We start from the raw sequence: 21112 nt of genomic DNA, 5'->3' as shown, positions 1-21112 counted from the left end.
TCTCTCTCTCTCCCTATATATATATATATATATATATATATATATATTCCAGAGAGATTCACAAAAAATTCTTTAACATAGACACACGTAAAAGCTAGACTCGGACCATCAGCCGGCCGGTGTGGCCACGCGGTTCTAGGCGCTTCTGTCCGGAATCGCGCGAGCGCTACGGTCGCAGGTTCGAATTCTGTCTCGGGCATAGGTGTGTGTAATATCCTTAGGGTAGTTAGGTTTAAGTAGTTCTAAGTTCTAGGGGGCTGATGACCTCAGATGTTAAGTCCCATAGTGCTCAGAGCCATTTGAACCTTTTTTTTTTCAGACCACCACCCATTACAGATCAGGATACGTCTTTTGCCCAAGATAAAGATCCAGAACAAAATTGTTAGACCAGATCCAGAATACCTTACCTTAAACCAGACACATACTAGACAAAGTTAAAATGGAGAAAACGACATACTAGACACAAATATCTCGAAGAATCCGAGAGGCCATGAAAGTAGCACAAGCACCACGCACATGGAAACACCTTTGGTGGAACCATGTATGTGACCAAGCTATTGACCAACGAATCAGTGCATGAAAAAAATTTAGTAGGTATAAATCCCAAGAGAATTGGATGAACGTCCTGAAAACACAGAAATGATCAAGAAAAATCATTCGCGGTGAGAAACGACAGTATGATAAACTGCGACTGACAGAGATCGAATCGGAGTTCACGAAGAACAGTACAAGAAACTTCTACAGAACGTTCAGAGAAAATATGACTGGATATCAACCACCCAACTTGTGCTTCAGGAGACCGGAGGGAACCCTAGAAACCAATACCAAACACAATTGTGACACTCTGGCAAGGTACTTTGGAAACCTTCTCAACACAGACCTCCCTATGGAAGAAATGATGACGGAAACGAGCTGGTACAATCCAGATAGTGAACCACCAACTCTAAAAGAAATTAAAAGAAATAATCAAATCACTTAAGAATCGTTGAGCACCAGGATAAGAGGTCATCATCGCGGAAATCTGGACGTTACATGACCTAGAACTCACCAGAAACATCCACAGGATCTTGGAAGATATCTGGAAGACCATGAAAATTCCTGACGACTGGAAAACTGCCCTAATACACCCACTACACAAGAAAGGTGACAAGACTGACCCGAACGACTACAGAGGAATATCCCTACTACCGGTCACATACAAGATCCTCTCTAAAGCTTTACTGACTAGAATGCCAGACCAACCACTTGATTGGGGAATATCAAGCAGGCTTCCGTAAAGGGCGGTCTTATGTGGAAGAAATTTGGAACTTGAAAATGATTTTACAACACAAACAGAACCTGATCATTACCTTTGTCGACTTCAAAAAGGTGTACGACTCTACCGACCGGAAAACTCTCTTCAGAACTCTAGCAGAGTACAAAGCAGACAACAAACCACTGACTACCATAGAGCAAACCTCGACCAACACGATCTCCAAAGTAAAGTTCTGTGGGGAACTATCAGAGCCCTTTGAAATTCGCACAGGTGTCCGACAAGGAGATGGCCTGTCACCTCTCCTTTTCAGTCTAGTGTTGGATTAGGTAATGAAAGAATGAGACACATCACAACAGGGGATAACCTTAGGACACCTACAGATTAAATGCCTGGCGTTTGCAGACGATTGTCACGGAAGGTATAAACGATACAAAAGTCGTTATTGAAACACTACACGAAATCTCTTCCAAAACTGGACAACAGATCTCTTACTAAAAGACACAGTTTATGAGCACAAAGAAGTTCTCATCTCTGAACACAAAGTACGAGTATGGCACGATTTACGAAACGGCAAACTTCAGATGGCTCGGTGAAACACTACAAATGAGCGGACATAACAGAAACTCAAACGGAGGAAGAAAAACTAAACTGGACAAGGCATACAAAGTAGTGTGGAATCATTTCAACAAGAAGTCTATCTCACAAAAAGCCAAATTACGCCACTACGACACAGTGGTGCCCCCCGAGGAACTATATATAGCACAGACCACACTAATCCTAGGGCATACACCTATTAGACAACTAGAAAAAGTAGAACGGAAAATACTTAGGAAAATATTTGGCACAACTACCAACAATGGAATATGGGTCAAAAAACCTACTGAGGAACTATACAAACATACGGAGACAATCACAGAAAAGATTAGAAAACGTAGACTACAAATCTATGGACACCTATACAGAATGCCATCAGACAGACTGACCAAACAGATCTTTTACTGGGTAACCACTAGAAACAACAAATGGGTGTCAGAGATAAAAAACGACATGAAAATACTCAAGATAACAGCAGACACAATAAAAGACAGAATGAAATTCAGGAACATCATTAAGAAAAGTAAACTACATGAGATACGCTGTTACAAACAAACAGGTGTAAAATGGACCGAAGAACGCAAGCAAGATCGCAGCTGGAAGATGAAAGAAATGTGGGCAGCAAAAAGGCAATCAAGATGAATCCGAAGACACGAAGCCGACAAGAAGCATGGAGAGAGGACCGGAAACAGAAACACAGCAAGCGAATGATGGAAGTTTGAGCAGCAAGGAAAGGCAGCAAAAGGAATTTGTCATGTTGTTTAGTCCAACTGCGCTCTTTACGGGCAAAACACCAATAATATATATAATCATTTTTTATTAACACACAGCACTTGTGCTATTCTAAAAGCTGTCTTTACCTTGCATTAATACAGTGAACAACTGAAATTATAAATGCATGAAATAATAATAATAATAATAATAATAATAGCAATAATACTTGTTCTCCCTATCTCTAGAGGAATACTGCAAATACTCAGGGGTGGTGCCTATTAAATAATAACAAGGATATAAAAAACTTTTCGTTTATTGACATAATATACATATTTAGTGATGGATTTTTTTAAAAAATTTAAACTTTTTGTAAACTGTTAGAAACTCAAGAAACAATGTATAGAACTGAGACATAATTTTTATCGTTTCTGACATATAAAGGTGAGGTAGAACTTTTTTGAAATTAAAAAGGTAATATATACAGCATGGTTCATGGTTAGGGTTCCTGTAGTCATGTCCTAGTTCATGAACCACGGGTATCGTATGAGTGCCCAAGTAAGTGGTCCCGACAGTGGGGATACCAGTTACTTTGGAATAAGGCTGGGCATCTCGGACATATTCTGAGTCGTGGTCACCTTTGGGCTCATACGGCAAAGACTACAAAATCCACCGGTTAGCCCCTCAGCCGTTAGGGATAAAACCCAATGGGACTCGGGGCAAGTAAGGCTAGCAACCTGCTTCCCTGGTACTTTCAATATGATTATGGCAATAATTAGAGCAAAATGCCTCGGACCTTTGGAGGTGACGGAGTCCCACCTCTAACTGACAAACCAGGGACTCCAAAGATGGCAAACAAATGGTAATGAGATGGGGAGCTATTAATATCAATGGGGGCTACTCTGGGAAGAAGGTAGAGCTGGCTGAGGCTGCAAGTAAGATGGGGCTGGACGTTTTAGCTGTTAGTGACATTCGGGTAAGGGGTGAGAAAGAAGAGGAAATGGGAGAATACAAGGTCTACCTGTCAGGAGCAAAGCAGGAATAGCACAATGCGGTGTAAGGCTTTACATCAGGAAAGAAATGGAACCCAGCGTAGTTGCAATAACGTATGTAAACGAACGGCTGATGTGGATAGATTTGACAGTGTCTAGCAAGAAAATTAGGATTATGTCAGTATATTCACATTGTGAAGGGACAGATCAAGATAAGATGGATAGTTTTTATGAGGCACTCAGCGATGTAGTTTTTAGAGTAAAGGACAAGGACAGAAGGGTATGAAAAGGTTATGGGTTAATTTGGAGAGGATATGGAAGCCAACAGGAATGCGTAACAACTCTTGGATTTCTGTGCCAGTATGGCCTTAGTAATCACAAACTCCTTTTTTAAACATAAGAACATTCACCGGTATACTTGGGAAAGTAGGGGAACCAGATCTGTCATTGACTATATAATAACAGATCAGGAATTCAGGAAGGCTTTGAGGGACACATGTGTATTCAGGGGATTCTTTGATGACACTGATCTTTATTTAATCTGCAGTGAAATTGGGACTGTGAGGCTGAAAATGCCGGAGGTCAGGTCCATATGTAGTAGGATAAGAGTGGAGAAACTTCAGGATAATGAAATCAGGCGCAACTACATAACAGCGATCTCAGAAAGGTACCAGTTAGTGGAATGTAGTCAATTACAGTCATTGGAAAAGGAATGGAAAAGGCACAGGGACACAGTACTAGAAGTGGCTAAAGACTGTCTTGGAACAGTAGTGTGTAAAACTAGGATGAAGCAAACAGCTTGGTGGAATGACACAGTCAAGGCAGCCTGTAAAGGGAAAAAGAAGGTGTATCAAAAGTGGCTACATACTAGAACTGAGGTACACAGAGAAAGTTATGTAGAAGAAAGAAACAAAGCCAAACAGATAATTGCAGCATCCAAGAAGATATCTTGGGAAGACATTGGAAACAGGTTGGAGACATTGGGTCAAGCTGCTGGAAAACCATTCTGGAGTGTAATTAGCATTCTTCGAAAGGGAGGTAAGAAGGAAATGACAAGTATTTTGGACAGGTCAGGAAAACTGCTGGTGAATCCTGTGGATGCCTTGGGCATATGGAGGGAATATTTTGAAGAGTTGCTCAATGTAGGTGAAAATACGATCAGTAATGTTTCAGGTTTCGAGGCAGAATGGGATAGGAATGGTGATGGAAATAGGATCACATTTGAGGAAGTGGAGAAAATGGTCAATAGATTGCCGTGCAATAAAGCAGCTGGGGTGGATGAAATTAAGTCGGAACTCATCAAATACAGTGGAATATCAGGTCTTAAATGGCTACACAGGATAATTGAAATGGCCTGGCAGTCGGGACAGGTTCCATCAGACTGGACAAAAGCAGTAATCACACCAATCTTTAAACATGGAAACAGAAAAGATTGTAACAACTACAGAGGTATCTCTTTAATCAGCGTTGTGGGTAAAATCTTCTCAGTTATTGTTGAAAGGAAAGTGAGGGTATTAGTTGAGGAGCAATTGGATGAAAATGAGCGTGGGTTTAGGCCTCTTAGAGGTTGTCAGGACCAGATCTTTAGCTTACGGCAAAAAATGGAGAAGTGTTATGAATGGAACAGGGAATTGTATCTATGCTTTATAGATCTAGAAAAGGCATCTGACCGTGTTCCTAGGAGGAAGTTATTGTCTGTTCTACGAGATTATGGAATAGGGGGCAAACTTTTGCAAGCAATTAAAGGTCTTTACATGGATAGTCAGGCAGCAGATAGAGTTAACAGTAAATTGAGTTCGTGGTTCAGAGGAGTTTTAGGGGTAAGACAAGGCTGCACCCTGTCTCCACTGTTGTTCATTTTATTTATGGATCATATGTAAAAAACAATATACTGGCTGGGTGAGATTAAGATATGTGAACACAAAATAAGCCGTCTTGCATATGCGGATAACTTAGTTGTGATGGCAGATTCGATTGAATGTTTGCAAAGTAATATTTCAGAGCTAGATCAGAAATTTAAGGACTATGGTATGAAGATTAGCATCTCCAAAACGAAAGTAATGTCAGTGCGAAAGAAACAGAAACGGATTGAGTGCCAAATAGGAGGAACAAAGTTAGAACTGGTGGACAGTTTCAAGTACTTAGGATGCATATTCTAACAAGATGGCAACATAGTGAAGGAACTGGAAGCGAGGTGTAGCAAAGCTAATGCTTCTGCAAGAAGCATGTCAGTACCAAGACTAAGTTATCTGTGCACCGTTCAATCTTTCGATCAATTTGTTGTATGGAAGCTAAAGCTGGCTGGATTCAGGTTACCTTATCAACAAGGTTGAGGTTACGGATATGAAAGTAGCTAGGATGATTGCAGGTACTAGTAGATGGAAACAATGGCAGGAGGGTGTCCACAATGAGGAAATCAAAGAAAAACTGGGAATGAACTCTATAGATATAGCAGTCAGGGTGAACAGGCTTAGATGGTGGGGTCATGTTACATGCATGGGAGAAGCAAGGTTACCCAAGAGACTCATGGGTTCAGCAGTAGAGGGTAGGAGGAGTCGGGGCAGATCAAGGAGAAGGTACCTGGATTCGGTTAAGAATGATTTTGAAGTAATAGGTTTAACATCAGAAGAGGCACCAATGTTAGCACTGAATAGGGGATCATGGAAGAATTTTATAAGGGGGCTATGCTCCAGACTAAACGCTGAAAGGTATAATCAGTCTTAAATGATGTTGATGATGTTGATATATACGGCACAGATATGGTTCTTTCGATTTTAAAAAAAAAACTAGCTACATGGCAGAGATATAACTAAAAGAAACACGATATATCTCAGATATTTCGCACTGTATAGGTCATACGTAGCACTTGTGATAATTATTTACAATGTCGTATGAGCAGCAGCCCAGTGGAATGTGTAAATGAAGGAGAAAACCAAGAAGAAGGGGATGAAGAAAATTCCGCTTCCTGGACACAGTAGCCATGATCATAATACACATGTTTACTTCCCAAAGTGTGAGCATAGAGAGAGGGAGAGAGAGAGAGAGAGAGAGAGAGAGAGAGAGAGAGAGAGAGAGAGAGAGAGAGAGATGGAAAAAAAGGGGGAGAGTTCTATTAAAAATGCTTCATCTCATTATCAACCATACATATATTCACACTTAATCACTAGGGAGGGAATTGTGTCCAAATGGCAGAGTTTGGTGCATGTTTTAAGACAGTGTTCGACTGCGCTATTTTTCTATCAGTGGGTGCCCTTTGACTCTGCCTACCATTGTGAAGGTAGAGAAATACTCATACGCTCAAACCTGTCGATGGTATCCAACAGACTGGAAATTCCGCACATTGTTGCTCTATTTTTTAAACAAGAACTCATCAAAGCTTCGTCTGCGAAGGCCATCAATAAGTTTTCGGATTTGATCTATAACCTGAAACACATATTAATACCTTCAGCCGCAGACGGGGGGATTATATATATCAACTAGAACAGGTGAAAATGCGTGGCCCGACCGGGACTCGAACCCGGGGTCTCCTGCTTACATGGCAGACGCTCTATCCATCTGAGCCACCGAGGGCACAGAGGATAGTGCTACCCTGTATATAAAAACACATGGTGTATGATTCCAGTAATCTGCACGTATTCCCACAAATTCGGGGAACGTCATTTTAACACCAACATGGAACTAGTAAATACGATTTAAATTCACATTTTCCTGCTTCAATAATTAGGTTTACATTATCCGCAATCAACTGCTTCTGAATCCATGATTGTTACTCACTCAAGTAAAAGGAATCACACGCCATATGACTGTTTTCAACAGCTGCATTGTCAAATATGAACACGCTGTTGGCTTAATCTTTTCAGGTGAAGGGCTATAACTGCTTTCGCTAAGTCTTTGGTAGTATACACAGTCTGTTCTGTGTAAAATTTCCTGTAGTAGTTGGTACTTTGGCTGAAGTAGTGTTCTTGAAAATATATACACTTACTCAAAGCGGAAACCATAAGACTAGGTTAGCAATGAGAAATTGACGTTAGTCTTTCCACAGCCTGATTGTCTAACCACAATCCTCCCTATTTTATTTTCTTCTTTCTGTCACCTGTCTCACTGCAGAAAGAATCAGTCACTGTCAGCCGTTTTTGACGAGTCTGCTTCATCCACATAGCTATGTAATTAACTAATGTGAAGTGGTTTTTAGAGGCAGAGAAAACAATGGATTTCATGTATAAGGCAATATTTTGTTTATTTAGATGCATATCTGTAAGTAGATGGATGTATAAATAGGTATACAGAGGCATATAGCTCGCTAGTCACGTCTACTACCAACATTTCTTCTTCCTGTGTCGCTGAACAGCTGGAGTCATAAAGCTGCTGTATGGTATCCCCAAATAACTGTTATGGCTTATTTTTGTGCCATCATTAACAGCTTGCTCCACAATCACCCATAGAATCTGTGTACATACAGTTGCCACTTCTGTCTGCACTTAAGTTTTCACCCACTGAGTAACTACCGCATATTAGATTTCTGAAAGTGTCTTCCCGTAGGTAAATACATTCTGTATCGTTGAATATCTTCCCTTTGAAGTCACCTGCAGATACTGTGTGTTCATGGTAAATGGTGGATGGCCTGAGTTTTGCACGTGGAATAAAGATGAAATGTGCATTGATGATTCACATAACTGAATACACTAGTATGCAGATAATATCACCTTGGAATTGTTAAGCTGAGTATTTTGAAATAGTATGAGTGGTTTGGGTTCCAGGTTGAACACCATGTTTACACATATTCGTTTAGTGTTACTGCAGTTTATACTCGTCTGTATAGCAGTAACCTAGCTTTCGGTGGACTAGACATGTCAACCTCCCCCTCTCGCCCCCGAGAATGACTGCACTTACGGAGCGATCAATGAATAAGCACTATTAGTCTATCATCATTCAATCATTGAACATGCAGGATGCCAGTGAGTTAGGTGATGCTTTTGGAGGCTAGGAGGATGAGCAGCAGCACTGTAATAGTAGCAGTGAGTGTATTGTGTAGGGTCTGGTCACAGATGCTGAGGTTCAAACACTAAATATCCTATTTTAAATCCATTAAAGGAGCCCAGTGACTGCATAACCGCGTTATTCAAGAACACAGCTGTGCCAGCATATCGGAAATATATTCTAGAGCACTTACGTCCTGAATGTATTACGACAGTTAGCCTTGACGACTGGGTATTCTTTCAGAAAGAGAAACTTACTGCTTACAGCATGTCTGAATGGGTGAAATTGAGAAACATGTGTAATGTGCTTTCTGATGGAGCTGAATACGTGTCGCCATGGCACGAATGCTCTTGATTACTACATGTTCGCTATACGATTTATACCATAACTATTTGATCTATAACAAGGCTTAAGTTTGTTACCTGATGTCTTTGTATAGGATGTACTCATTTCAGTGTGTTAACCGCACTATGATTCAAATTCTAGATGCCAGATTGGGCCCACAACCAGTTAAGAAGCATCATGCTGGATTTAGTACAGAAATGATTAGTAATAATAATAAATCATTGTGTCTGAATGTGAAATATTTTTTTTGTTCTTCAGCCACAACAACCAAGTAGGATGTTACATGTTTAGTAACCTACATGTTTAGTATCCTATTACTTTACCAACTGATAGAGAGAAAAATATATACAGGTTGTTTCACTAAATGTATTTGCCTTTGTAAGTTACGAAGTAATAGGCTACGGAAATATTTATTGCGGTAGGTCACCATAAGACACGTTACACTGTCTGCGGAGCTATGAACATAGTTTATTGTGTTATTATTCAAAGAGTTGCAGCAAAAAGATACATTTTTAAATGGAACAATAGTTCTATCGTGCTCTGGAATCAATAACACCAGCTGTATATAGATCAATTTAAATTACATTCCTATCACTTTTAGTTGGGAGCTATAACCCTTCAAAGTTCCAGGGGCAGATACGACATGCTATTCATAATACATGGCTGTTTGGTGGGTGATAACTGTTCTGGCGGTGGGGAGTTGATTTAAATGTGATGTTCAAATGTGTGTCCATGTCTCTGAATGCAAAATGCAATGCGATTTCTAAATATCTGCCGACGAAATGTGTCACGGAGAAACATGTATCCTCATTGCGCCGTTTTAGATCACCTGAGAATGTGGGCTCAGTGACATAAACACAATCCTTTAGATATCCCCACAAAATGATATGTAATAGTGTTAAATCGGGCGACCTTGTGGGCCGTGAATGAGGACCATGGCGCCCCAACCACCTTCCTGCAAACCTTTGTTTTAGTTCTTCCACAACAGCAAGTGCAGAATAGAATAGGTGACCATCGTGCTGCATCCACATATGGACTACCGTGTGTACAGACACATGTTCAAGGAGACCACCGAAACTGTCGACTATAAACACGTGATAAAACCCACCTGTCGTATCTGGGGAGTGGTGTTGGTGGACGATGATTTCATCCCCAAAGATTCCACACCATACATTAATAGACCACCTACGTTGACCGACGACAGGTCGTACATGAAACTCCCGCTAATATCGCGGGGCAGAACAAGTGTTTAGGATTGTGAAAAGGGCCAAATAAGGTGGCGGTCAGATTCACTTCAAAATTGTAATTTATTGTAATTTAATAATACATTTAAGCCAAAACGGGACATAGCCCAACCTTTACAACTCCGAGTTTCAAAATCAATTCTTTCACGGCTGAAGGCCGCCAAACAAGAAATATTAAAAATCAACAAGATAAATTTCAAGTGAGTGAAGACACGCAGTTAAAATTGAAAAATAAAATACTTCATACTTCAATTGTGAGAAAAACACCATTTTTCTGTATGAACACTGTGCTGACGTCTAGTTGAAATACTAACTCATTTGATGTGATTACCATTGCCGCCATCCTGAAGGAATGAAAACTGAATTCAAGAATAACAGACAAGATTGCAGGAGATAAGTATCTAGGGCCTTTAACATCCTTTTTTCCGATTGTAATTTGAATGTACTGTCTTGTAGGGGCAATAATTGAGCAGTTTTAATCGTTACTAAAGTAAGTGAGATTTTGCTTGTCGTGAAATTCCCTTCTGACCTGCTCACTCCGCGACTGGGAGGGCCACCGCAGCGTGTGAACACGGTTTCGGTGTGTCCAGAGTCGACCGCGTGCCGATGGGCGGGTTCTGTTTGCGTCCTCGCACCAAAGGGCGGCTGTTTACACTTTCAAATGCTGTGGGGACCGAGAGCTTTAGAAGACAAGCACCTCTCGCACCTTGAGTCGTAAGGATGGCGCCACGTTGACGTGTAGCATTTCCAAGACACGCTTCTCTTGTGTACCTGTGAAACTGTCGCCAGCAAATGTGGGGATTGTTTGCGCATAGGCACAATGCGACCGAAGGGCGACAGGAATGATCATCTACTTGCAAGCTTCTCCTTTCGTTTGAAAAAGACACATGTGGTTACGGACTGAATAGCTAATATGAGGATGCATCCCTTGTGCAGCCGAAGCCATTTCTCAGGCCAGGTCCCGTGTGTCCATCTGGCACCTTGACTGCCAGGCCAAGATAAGTAGCTTTCCTGTTTTTGCGGCACAGCTGAACAATGGAACTTCGAAGCTTATTCAAGACAAAGTGGAGATAAACTGGCGCAATGCGCACTGTTAAAATAGCTCTCTCTCTCTCTTTCTCACTTTCTCTTGTTACGTGGAACCTTCCAGTAGGATATTGTGAAAAATGTTTCTGGTGGCGCGTTTCGAAGCGTCAAAGTCCGCTCTTGATTGGTTAACTACTAGTGACCCGTTTTAATTCTGTGAGGAAATTTGAGTGCGATTCCTTTTGGTGGAACATTGAGGAGAGTAGGGAACAAAGTGTTTCAACGCTGTGGTTCAGAGTTCTGACGGGACAGGCGTTGCACTCTCGCATCTCATCTAGTTCAGAGGCATTTGTGCTTGTGATATCCGACTTTGACGAAGACTCTTGATTCCTGGCCTCTGACTTTGTCTTCAGACCCGGAAAGCATATCTTCATTGATAGCGCTGATTTGGTACATGAACGACGTGGGTGCGGGAAGTGCCAACGATGTGAATCTGATTTCGTGCTTCATGGGAGATTTTATGGGGGCGTGTGATCGTTTTTGTACCACGATAATGTTTTTCATTTCACTCTTTTACGTGAGTTGGGACTGGACTTATCGCAGAGGATTACTGTCAACACATTCTTTTTGTAAGACTGCTCGTATAGTGGCAAGTGGATACTATTACCCTAGAGGATGACAGATTACTACTCGCACATAACAAAATTAAGGCACTTGTATCTCTTTTGTGAGAGATCGACAGTGTTTGAGTTGTAAGCATGTAATCCCACCGTGTTTACTATTTTTCATTCATTTTCCACATGTAAATATCTTTTAAATTTCCTTATCGTCTGTGTCTTTTTGAGATCAAATAAATATGCCTTTCTGGATTTGTTCTGTCCTTCCGAAGTGTAGACAAACGCTGCCCCTTATCGTTTAATGTTTGTGAAGACAGACACACTTGGTTCATTTATGAATATCCTTTTGCGTTACTCACACTGAAACGTTTTCAAATTACGTAGCCATACACATAGGGAGCGCAGTGATTTCGGGGAAGTCTAGATGGGATCAACCATCAAAGTGATTAGTTAAGCCTAACGATTGGCCTGTTAGAAAGTTCGACTAACTGCAGGAAAATTCAGAATATTTTTGTTACAATAGGCCGTGGAGAATTCTTTCTTGTTTTAAAAGTTAAAAAAAAATCAAGATAGCAAGCAACAATAATAAAAATCTGGTTGGTCTTAGTTCACATTTCTGATGTTCCACTGGAATTGTAATATAGTTAAATACGTATAGGGTAACTCGGGGTGAGTTGGACGACTAGGCGAGAATAACCAGTGACTTATATCGTGAATTCGCCGCTAGAGAGCTGCACCGTTCACTTGTGAGTTAGCTCTTTGTAGAATGAACGTCGTGCTAAAGTGTTGCTGTCATTATCGTCTTAAATCAGGAGAAAGGTCACATTTTCTGTTTTGGCAAGTGTATCATGCAGTTACGTTCTTCTAGAATTATGGGCCGGTTTGCACAGAATTCCTGCAGTTTTATTTCTAAACGAGCTCTAAAACTGCAGACTGAAATCGGGGTGGTACATCTCTCCCAGACACTCTGGATTAATGGACCAGTTCTATTTGCAAGTGATGGACCACAATTAAATATATCTTAAGTGACCATGGAAATTACATTAATATTTTAAAAATTGATCGAATAACATGTTTTTACATAGTTGGCATTTTTCTCTTTCAGAAATATGCCAAGTAATTATAAAATGACCTGATCTTGTGAGCGAGGCAAATGGACCGAAGATGGATTGATGAAGGCCATTCTTGCTGCGCGGGATAAAATCATGGGTGTTAATGCAGCAGCTAAAGCTTTTGGTATACGTAAAACTACAATGAAAAGAAAACTGCAGTAAAAAAATTATTCTAAGGGTGGTATGGGACCTCAGCCTTTACTGGGTAATGAGAATGAATGAAAAGTCATCGCTCACATTAAGAAACTTCAAGAGCGAGGTTTTGCGCCATGTAGAGATTCGGTAAGGACTATGGCATTTGAATTAACTGAAAGGCTAAATATACAACATACTTTCAATAAGGAATTAAAAAAGGCTGATTACGACTGGCTTCATTCCTTTCTTAGACGTAATCTCAATATAGTTGTAAGATGAGCAGAAGGTGTGTCAGCTGTTCGAGCCTAAAGGATGAATAAAGACACTGGGAAAGAGTATTACAAAATTCATGCAACTGTCATGCGTGAAAACGAATGGTTTGGTAAACCAGGCCACATTTACAATATGGATGAAATTGAGCTGCAGCTGAACAACAAACTTGGTAGTGTTTTAGCAATTAAAGGTTCAAGAAACGTTGCATCAGTCACATCTGGCGAGAAAGGAGAGACAATCTCTGTTCTGTGTTGTGTCAATGGCGAAGGAACATTTCTTCCACCCTTTTCCAAAATGAAGGGGGAAAACCTAAAGCAGGAATTTATGGATGGAATGCCACTTGGTGCAATTGTAAGAATGTCTGAAAAATTGCATATGTAAGCAGTTCTATTTTCCTGGACTGGCTAAAAAACCATTTCACTCCCAGGAAACCAGCAGAAAAAGTACTGTTAATTCTTGATGGACACAAGTCTCACACAAACTGTTTGAAACTTTAGAGTTTGCAGAGGAATAAGGGATTATTTTAATGAGTCTACCTCCACATACATCCCACTGGTTGCAACCGTTGGATCGAACATTTTTCAAACCACTGAAAAAATATTTTTACAAAGCTTCCGACAATTTCTTGATAAATAATCCAGGGAGGAAAATAAACCATCTTCAGTTTGGAAAACTACTAAATTCAGCGTGGGCTAAAACAGCCACCGTCGAAAATGGTACAAGGGGCTACAAGGCATGCGGAATAATTCCACTGAGTATGTCTGCAAACCCCAACTATGCTTTTTTGTCGGAAGTTGAGTCAGTGCCAACAAATATAGGAGCTGAATCTAGCACTAAAGTTAACCAACCAGTTCACAGCTCATCAACAAACCCAGCGACCTGAAGCACGTTAAAAGAGCTGAGTTCCTCCGCCGACACAACTTCAAGAACCACTCCTACGAAATTCGAGACTTTCACGATTACCACATCAAAACTAACCACTCCGATGTCGAAGCAAACACCGACAAAGTTTTTGGAAAAAATATCACCTGTTCCTTCTATTGACAAAACACCGAATTTCAAGAGGAACGCAACAACTGTCTCCAAAGTGCTAAACTCTACTGAAAATATTAAAAGTGTAAAGGGAAAGAGGGATGAGGAAAGAAAGGCAACAGAAAAAAGGGAACAAAAGCTACCAACAAAGCAGAGAACTAGGGAGGAGAGAAAGAGACCCAAGAAACGACAAAAGAAAAATGCTTCAAACAGTCCACCATGTTCATCAGGTGCCGAAAGCTGCAACACTGAAGACTTTATAGAAGATACTGAAAATAGCTTTGACGAATGAGATGAAGATGTGTGTGTGAGGTATGGTGAAATCTATTACGAAACCAACAAAAAAAGACGATTGGATTCAGTGTATTTACTGTTCACGATGGTCACATGAATGTTGTTCATCATTTACTAATAAATGTAATAGCTGTGCTAGGAGAAAAAAATCCTACAGTTTGTACAAAATCTACAAATCAATGAAAATCGAGTGTTCGCTTACTTTTTGCACACTGATAAAATTATTTTGGTCAGAAATGTCTTACTATGTTCATTACTACATATTCCAATAAAAGTATGTGATTTACATTCACTCTTTTCTTCGTGTACAGAAATTATTTACGTGGCCCATCTCTCCCATTACACTGGTCCATCTCACCCATACACATACAGGTCAGATAGACCGCTGATGTATACTTTTATTTCTTTGTGTGATTTGCACTTTGAGTGGGTGGGCCTCAGTCATGTACTGTATGTACGTTTATATGACAATCTATAGGAATATGTTACCAGAAGTGAAAAAAAGATTAAAAACCGATGAATTTCAACCTGAAGAAATAAAGTGGTCCAACTCTCTGTGAGTTACCCTACATATCGGTACTGTATTGCGCGTCAGGGAGGAACACAAAGAATAAATTTAAAGAGAGGAGACGGACGATTTAATTTTGATAGGAGAATTCTTGCAAAATGTAATGCCGTTGGACCGAAGACAGCCAAGAGGGGGGGGGGGGGGGGGCTTACTTTTACGTTGTGAAATCGAAGAAAGTCATGATTTGTGTTCTACCGGTTCAGTTAGTCCGGTCCGTGGGTGCTACACAGGAACTCAGGGTTATTAGATGAGACATTCTGGAAGAAATACGATGTTATTATCTAGTAAGCGCAGGTATAAGGAACGAATATTCGAGACATACATTATAATGATTCTCCATCCCGAATCCTGCAGAAGGGCCGTGAGAACGCGATAAAGGACATTTCATCAGGCTCGCAGCAGTACAGACGGTCGTTTCTTTTGAGCTCCGTTCACGAGTGCAATACGAAAGAATTTTAGCTATAAAGGTACCTAGTGCCCTGCCCTAAGTGTCACACAGCTGCTTGCAATGCGCTGTAGCGCGTAACGAGAATAATCCAAAGTGTATGAGAAAGTTCAGTGACACAAAGACATAAATAAAGCTTATCGTTAAAGTGGTTCTACAATCAGAAGGTTCTTTCAATGGGACATGAGTTTGTCACTACATCACAGAATCGCTTAACACAATAACATTAGAAATTAAAGTACCTTAAATGGTTGTTTATACATTTATGTGTGCTAATTTATTATTAGTATCTTGGCATCAATGGTTTTAAAAATAGGTTTTCAGGCATGGTGAGTAGCAGGGCAACCTTCGCACCAAGACACGCTGCATTTTTGCCAAATTTATTCAAGATGACGGCGATGACGTCATCCAAGATGGTGGCATGTAGACTTGGCAACAGTGCATGACGTCATCCAAGATGGCGGATTTTGGCGGGAGAATAGTCCAATTGTGCTATGTCCGCTAACCTAACCTCAAGAAAAAATGGCAGCAAGTTTGAATTTTGGCGGTAAAATAGTCCAATTGTGCTACGTCCACTAACCTAAGCCTCCAGCTTCTCATTCACTTAGAGTATGGGTGATCAAACTTTAAAGGGGTCTCTGCAGCATGTGTGTATGTTTAATATGATCTTGCTCCTATAGGCATTTGTTGTTTGAGGTGTTGGATTTGGTGAGCTGTTAAGAATTCTTGGATGGTGGCACTCTGAGTTATTCGGGGGGAGTATTGTGAATTCCGTTTGTCCGCGCTGGAGGTGGATCGCATTGGTGCATTCGTGACTTTTTCACTGTTTGATGGCAGAGGATAAAGGTGATAGGGTGTTGAGGATCTGTTGTACTTGTACCTAGTTTGAGTCGTACAACATTGCGAGCATTTCCGGCGAATGGTCAAAATAAGCTCCTGTTGTAATAACTGAGATCGTTCTGTTTATAGACAGGTTGCAGAAGGTAATAGATATGTCTTTCTCCAACTTAAATTGCAGAGATAAGATAGGTGAAAATAAATGCATACTCATCTATGCTCAGAAAGGGAGAATGCTTTTTCATTATTAAGTGAATTTTGGCAGGAGTGAATATGGTTTTATATATGCGAGTGGAAATTGTGAGCAAAGGGTGGATGACGTCGGGTTTACTAGTTGGGGGAGACATTGTTTACATGTCTTGTTGGAGAAGCAAGGGGAAGATAGAGATCTGCGCTATTCAGGAATCCATTTGTGCACTCTATGTCGTTAGACAATAGCTGGAGAGCAGGTATAGGGAGAGCCCACTTCTGCATTCTGGTGCTGGGGCTGAGTGGACGGCTGTTTAGATGGAAAGCTATGTGGGTTTGACATGCCGCCGGCGGCACTCGTACACTCGCTTTATAAGGCGCTATGGGATTAGTTTGAGTATTTAGTACTTGTTTCGGTGGTTATTGGATTAGGAACTGTAATATTGAAGGTCATGTCCTTAGTGGGACCGCTGTGTAATTAAGTAAGTGCGTTTACGTATAGGAGATACGTTTTGCGAATGGTGATGTTGAGTTGATGGTGCAGTTAAGCTACCACTGTAAAAAAAAAAAAAAAAAAAAAAAAGCTGTCTGTTGCTGAAAGGAAGAAAGAAAGAACGAAAGGAATGACCTTGCCCCAGAGATGATGGATGAGTTATTAGATAAGAACAAGTGATAGTTGAATGGTGCTATGTATTCAGATATGGGAGTCTCTAAACGGCGGGGCGAGATTTTTTTTAAACGTGGAAATGTATGCAATCTATAGATAGCGATATTCGACCGCTAGTGACAACAGTTAAGAGCGGAAAAATAGGTACAAATCGAGCGCTGGCAGAATGTTGCGGCAGTGGTAGTAATATTATTTAATTGATGGTGGAGGTGGTAAATATGGACCAGGCTTTGAATACTGTCGTATGTTCTTGATGCTCTGTATAAGAGTTTGACTCTTATATACACTCCTGGAAATTGAAATAAGAACACCGTGAATTCATTGTCCCAGGAAGGGGAAACTTTATTGACGCATTCCTGGGGTCAGATACATCACATGATCACACTGACAGAACCACAGGCACATAGACACAGGCAACAGAGCATGCACAATGTCGCCACTAGTACAGTGTCTATCCACCTTTCGCAGTAATGCAGGCTGCTATTCTCCCATGGAGACGATCGTAGAGGTGCTGGATGTAGTCCTGTGGAACGGCTTGCCATGCCATTTCCACCTGGCGCCTCAGTTGGACCAGCGTTCGTGCTGGACGTGCAGACCGCGTGAGACGACGCTTCATCCAGTCCCAAACTTGCTCAATGGGGGACAGATCCGGAGATCTTGCTGGCCAGGGTAGTTGACTTACACCTTCTAGAGCACGTTGGGTGGCACGGGATACATGCGGACGTGCATTGTCCTGTTGGAACAGCAAGTTCCCTTGCCGGTGTAGAATGGTAGAACGATGGGTTCGATGACGTTTTGGATGTACCGTGCACTATTCAGTGTCCCCTCGACGATCACCAGAGGTGTACGGCCAGTGTAGGAGATCGCTCCCCTCACCATGATGCCGGGTGTTGGCCCTGTGTGCGTCGGTCGTATGCAGTCCTGATTGTGGCGCTCACCTGCACCGCGCCAAACACGCATACGACCACCATTGGCACCAAGGGAGAAGCGACTCTCATCGCTGAAGACGACACGTCTCCATTCGTCCCTCCATTCACGCCTGTCGCGACACCACTGGAGGCGGGTTTGCACGATGTTGGGGCGTGAGCGGAAGACGGCCTAACGGTGTGCGGGACCGTAGCCCAGCTTCATGGAGACGGTTGCGAATGGTCCTCGCCGATACCCCAGGAGCAACAGTGTCCCTAATTTGCTGGGAAGTGGCGGTGCGGTCCCCTACGGCACTGCGTAGGATCCTTCGGTCTTGGCGTGCATCAGTGCGTCGCTGCGGTCCGGTCCCAGGTCGACGGGCATGTGCACCTTCTGCCGACCACTGGCGACTACATCGATGTACTGTGGAGACCTCACGCCTCACGTGTTGAGCAATTCGGCGGTACCTCCACCCGGCCTCCCGCATGCCCACTACACGCCCTCGCTCAAAGTCCGTCAACTGCACATACGGTTCACGTCCACGCTGTCGCGGCATGCTACCAGTGTTGAAGACTGCGATGGAGCTCCGTATGCCACGGCAAACTGGCTGACACTGACGGCGGCGATGCACAAATGCTGCGCAGCTAGCGCCATTCGACGGCCAACACCGCGGTTCCTGGTGTGTCCGCTGTGCCGTGCGTGTGATCATTGCTTGTACAGCCCTCTCGCAGTGTCCGCAGCAAGTATGGTGGGTCTGAGACACCGGTGTCAATGTGTTCTTTTTTCCATTTCCAGGAGTGTATATCTGGGTGTGTGTAAAATTATTTTTACTGTTGCAAATGCAAGAAAGATGTGTTTAGATAGAGGCTACGTTTGTAATTCGAAAAGAGGGGATGTGAATGGTAAATTGATTGATGGGCATGGCTTGTGGGGTGATATATGAGTGTGAAGATAGGGCTGAGGACGTTTGCATATGTTGATGGTGGGACAGTTGTGACGTTAGGTGCGGTGGGAGGTGTAAATTAGATTTTTTTTAAAATGTTGTAAAGTAAGAATAATATTGAGAAGGTTTTTAGATGGCTGGTCATGCGACGAGGCGAGAGCAGAGATGTGTAGTTATGTTTAGTTAAAGGGCTGTGTAATGTCGTGTGAGGAGCAATGTGCAGTGTGCTACAGTGTCATAGGAGGTAGAGACAGGTGGTCCTATGATGTGTCCAGCGTATGGAGGCTGCGCTTTGGAATTATGCTACGTTGATATAAAGTTGACTTTCACACACGTTCGGTGGTCGCGGCTCGGGATCGCCGTCCTGGACGGACGTATGTGTGTGCTTTGACCGCTGACGAGCGCGTTGGCCGCGCCAACTCACGCTTGCGGAAGCCGTACAGGTCTGAAATCAGATGGATGGGTGATTTCACGATCCTGTGGGCAGGGTGCAGAGTGCGGGTACCTGCGCACGTGCGCTGAGTTATTTTGCGAGCGGATCTGCAGGCTCTGCTACGCGTTATTAGGATAGTTTACGAGTACTGAGCGTATTTACACATCTGTGTGATGTATTATTTAGTAGCAGTTTGCTATAGTGTGTACTGAAATTATGACTGGGTGCGTGTCTGTGGGCTGTGCCACATGGCCCAGGGCACATCTGGGATTGGTGTTTAGTGATAGCGTGATAGATACACTGTATGGTTAAATAAGTTGTTCGAAAACTATAAATAGAGTGTTCTCAATGACTACACGCGCCTGCAGTGCAGATCAGAGTGATTGGTTTTCCCGTCACCATCTCGGTTGCATGCGAGTAGTAAATGTTTTCCCGGCCGCGTTAATCGAGTGTGTCAATGAGCTATGAGCTATTCTGAGAATAGACGTGAAGGCAGGTCCAGACCTGAGACGCCGGCGGTATACATGAGAAGAACAATGGAGCTTTCACGTGTTTCGGCTGTCACGAGCGCTCGGAAGCTGAACTTGGCTGGAGACTCTGGAATCCCCTTCCCCGCCGACCGCACGCGCGCGCGGCCTGCCTTGAAGCGTAATCTAAGACGCACAGGCGATATCAATTTCTCCGGTGATAGGTGCGAATGCGACTGTGTTGAGGTCATGGTTGTGGAGACCGTGCAGAGACTTTTGGTCGGTTTGGCAGCTGGTGGTGTTTGGGCGCGTCTGTTGCACTATTTTGCGAGCATGTTTGTGGAATGTGCGGTGCTTTATTTGGAGAGTTTAAGAGTACAGAGCTCGTTTGATGATATTGTGTACTGCATTATTTAAGAGCTATTTGCTATTGTGTGGTGAAATTAGGAGTTGTTTACGTGTTTGTGGCCTGTGTCAGATGACCACAGTGGGATCAGTGTGGGTGTTTTGTGAGAAATATACACCACGACTAAATAAAAGGGCTCCACACAAATAGAGTGCAGCCCTTCCTTACTTCCCCGAGCAGCACAGCACAGTCTGAGCTGTTTTTGCGCAATAACGGCAATCTGGTCAGAATGTGAGTGAGTAGACAAATAACTGGACAAATTTATCTGTAGAGCAATTACAGGTCTGGATTGGAATGAATATCTTGATGGGTGTGATTGTGTTTCCAAGTGTAATGCACTACTGGAGTTCAGAAAGTGCCTTACGTGAGCTTTACATATCGAAACCTATGAGAAGTGAAAGTTTCAAAAATATATCTCGCAAATAAATAAAGTACATTCGCTCTTCCTACCATCAGCCTATGCGCTGAAATTATTTCCGAAAATTAGCAGTTGTTTGGCTATTTGGAGGTAAATGTTTTTCATTATTTACGAGCGGTTCGCATGTCTGTAGGCTGTGCTATCAGTTATTTTTAACTGTTTACAATTAGAAATGATGTGTCTATAACATTATAAATGACTTACGTATGAGTGTTTTGCATGTCTG

General features: G+C 42.2%; 1 non-coding gene across 1 annotated transcript; it reads right to left on the bottom strand.

Moving 5' to 3' along the window:
- Positions 1–7048: 7048 nt before the first annotated feature.
- Trnat-ugu (transfer RNA threonine (anticodon UGU)) lies at positions 7049–7123 on the bottom strand. Its single transcript has one exon. It is a non-coding gene; the product is annotated as a tRNA-Thr (tRNA).
- Positions 7124–21112: the final 13989 nt, after the last annotated feature.

Source organism: Schistocerca gregaria, chromosome 4, assembly GCF_023897955.1.
Source record: "Schistocerca gregaria isolate iqSchGreg1 chromosome 4, iqSchGreg1.2, whole genome shotgun sequence".
Taxonomy (NCBI): Eukaryota; Metazoa; Arthropoda; class Insecta; order Orthoptera; family Acrididae; genus Schistocerca; species Schistocerca gregaria.
Note: the sequence above shows the minus strand (reverse complement) of the source record. Positions and strands in the feature narration are given on the sequence as shown.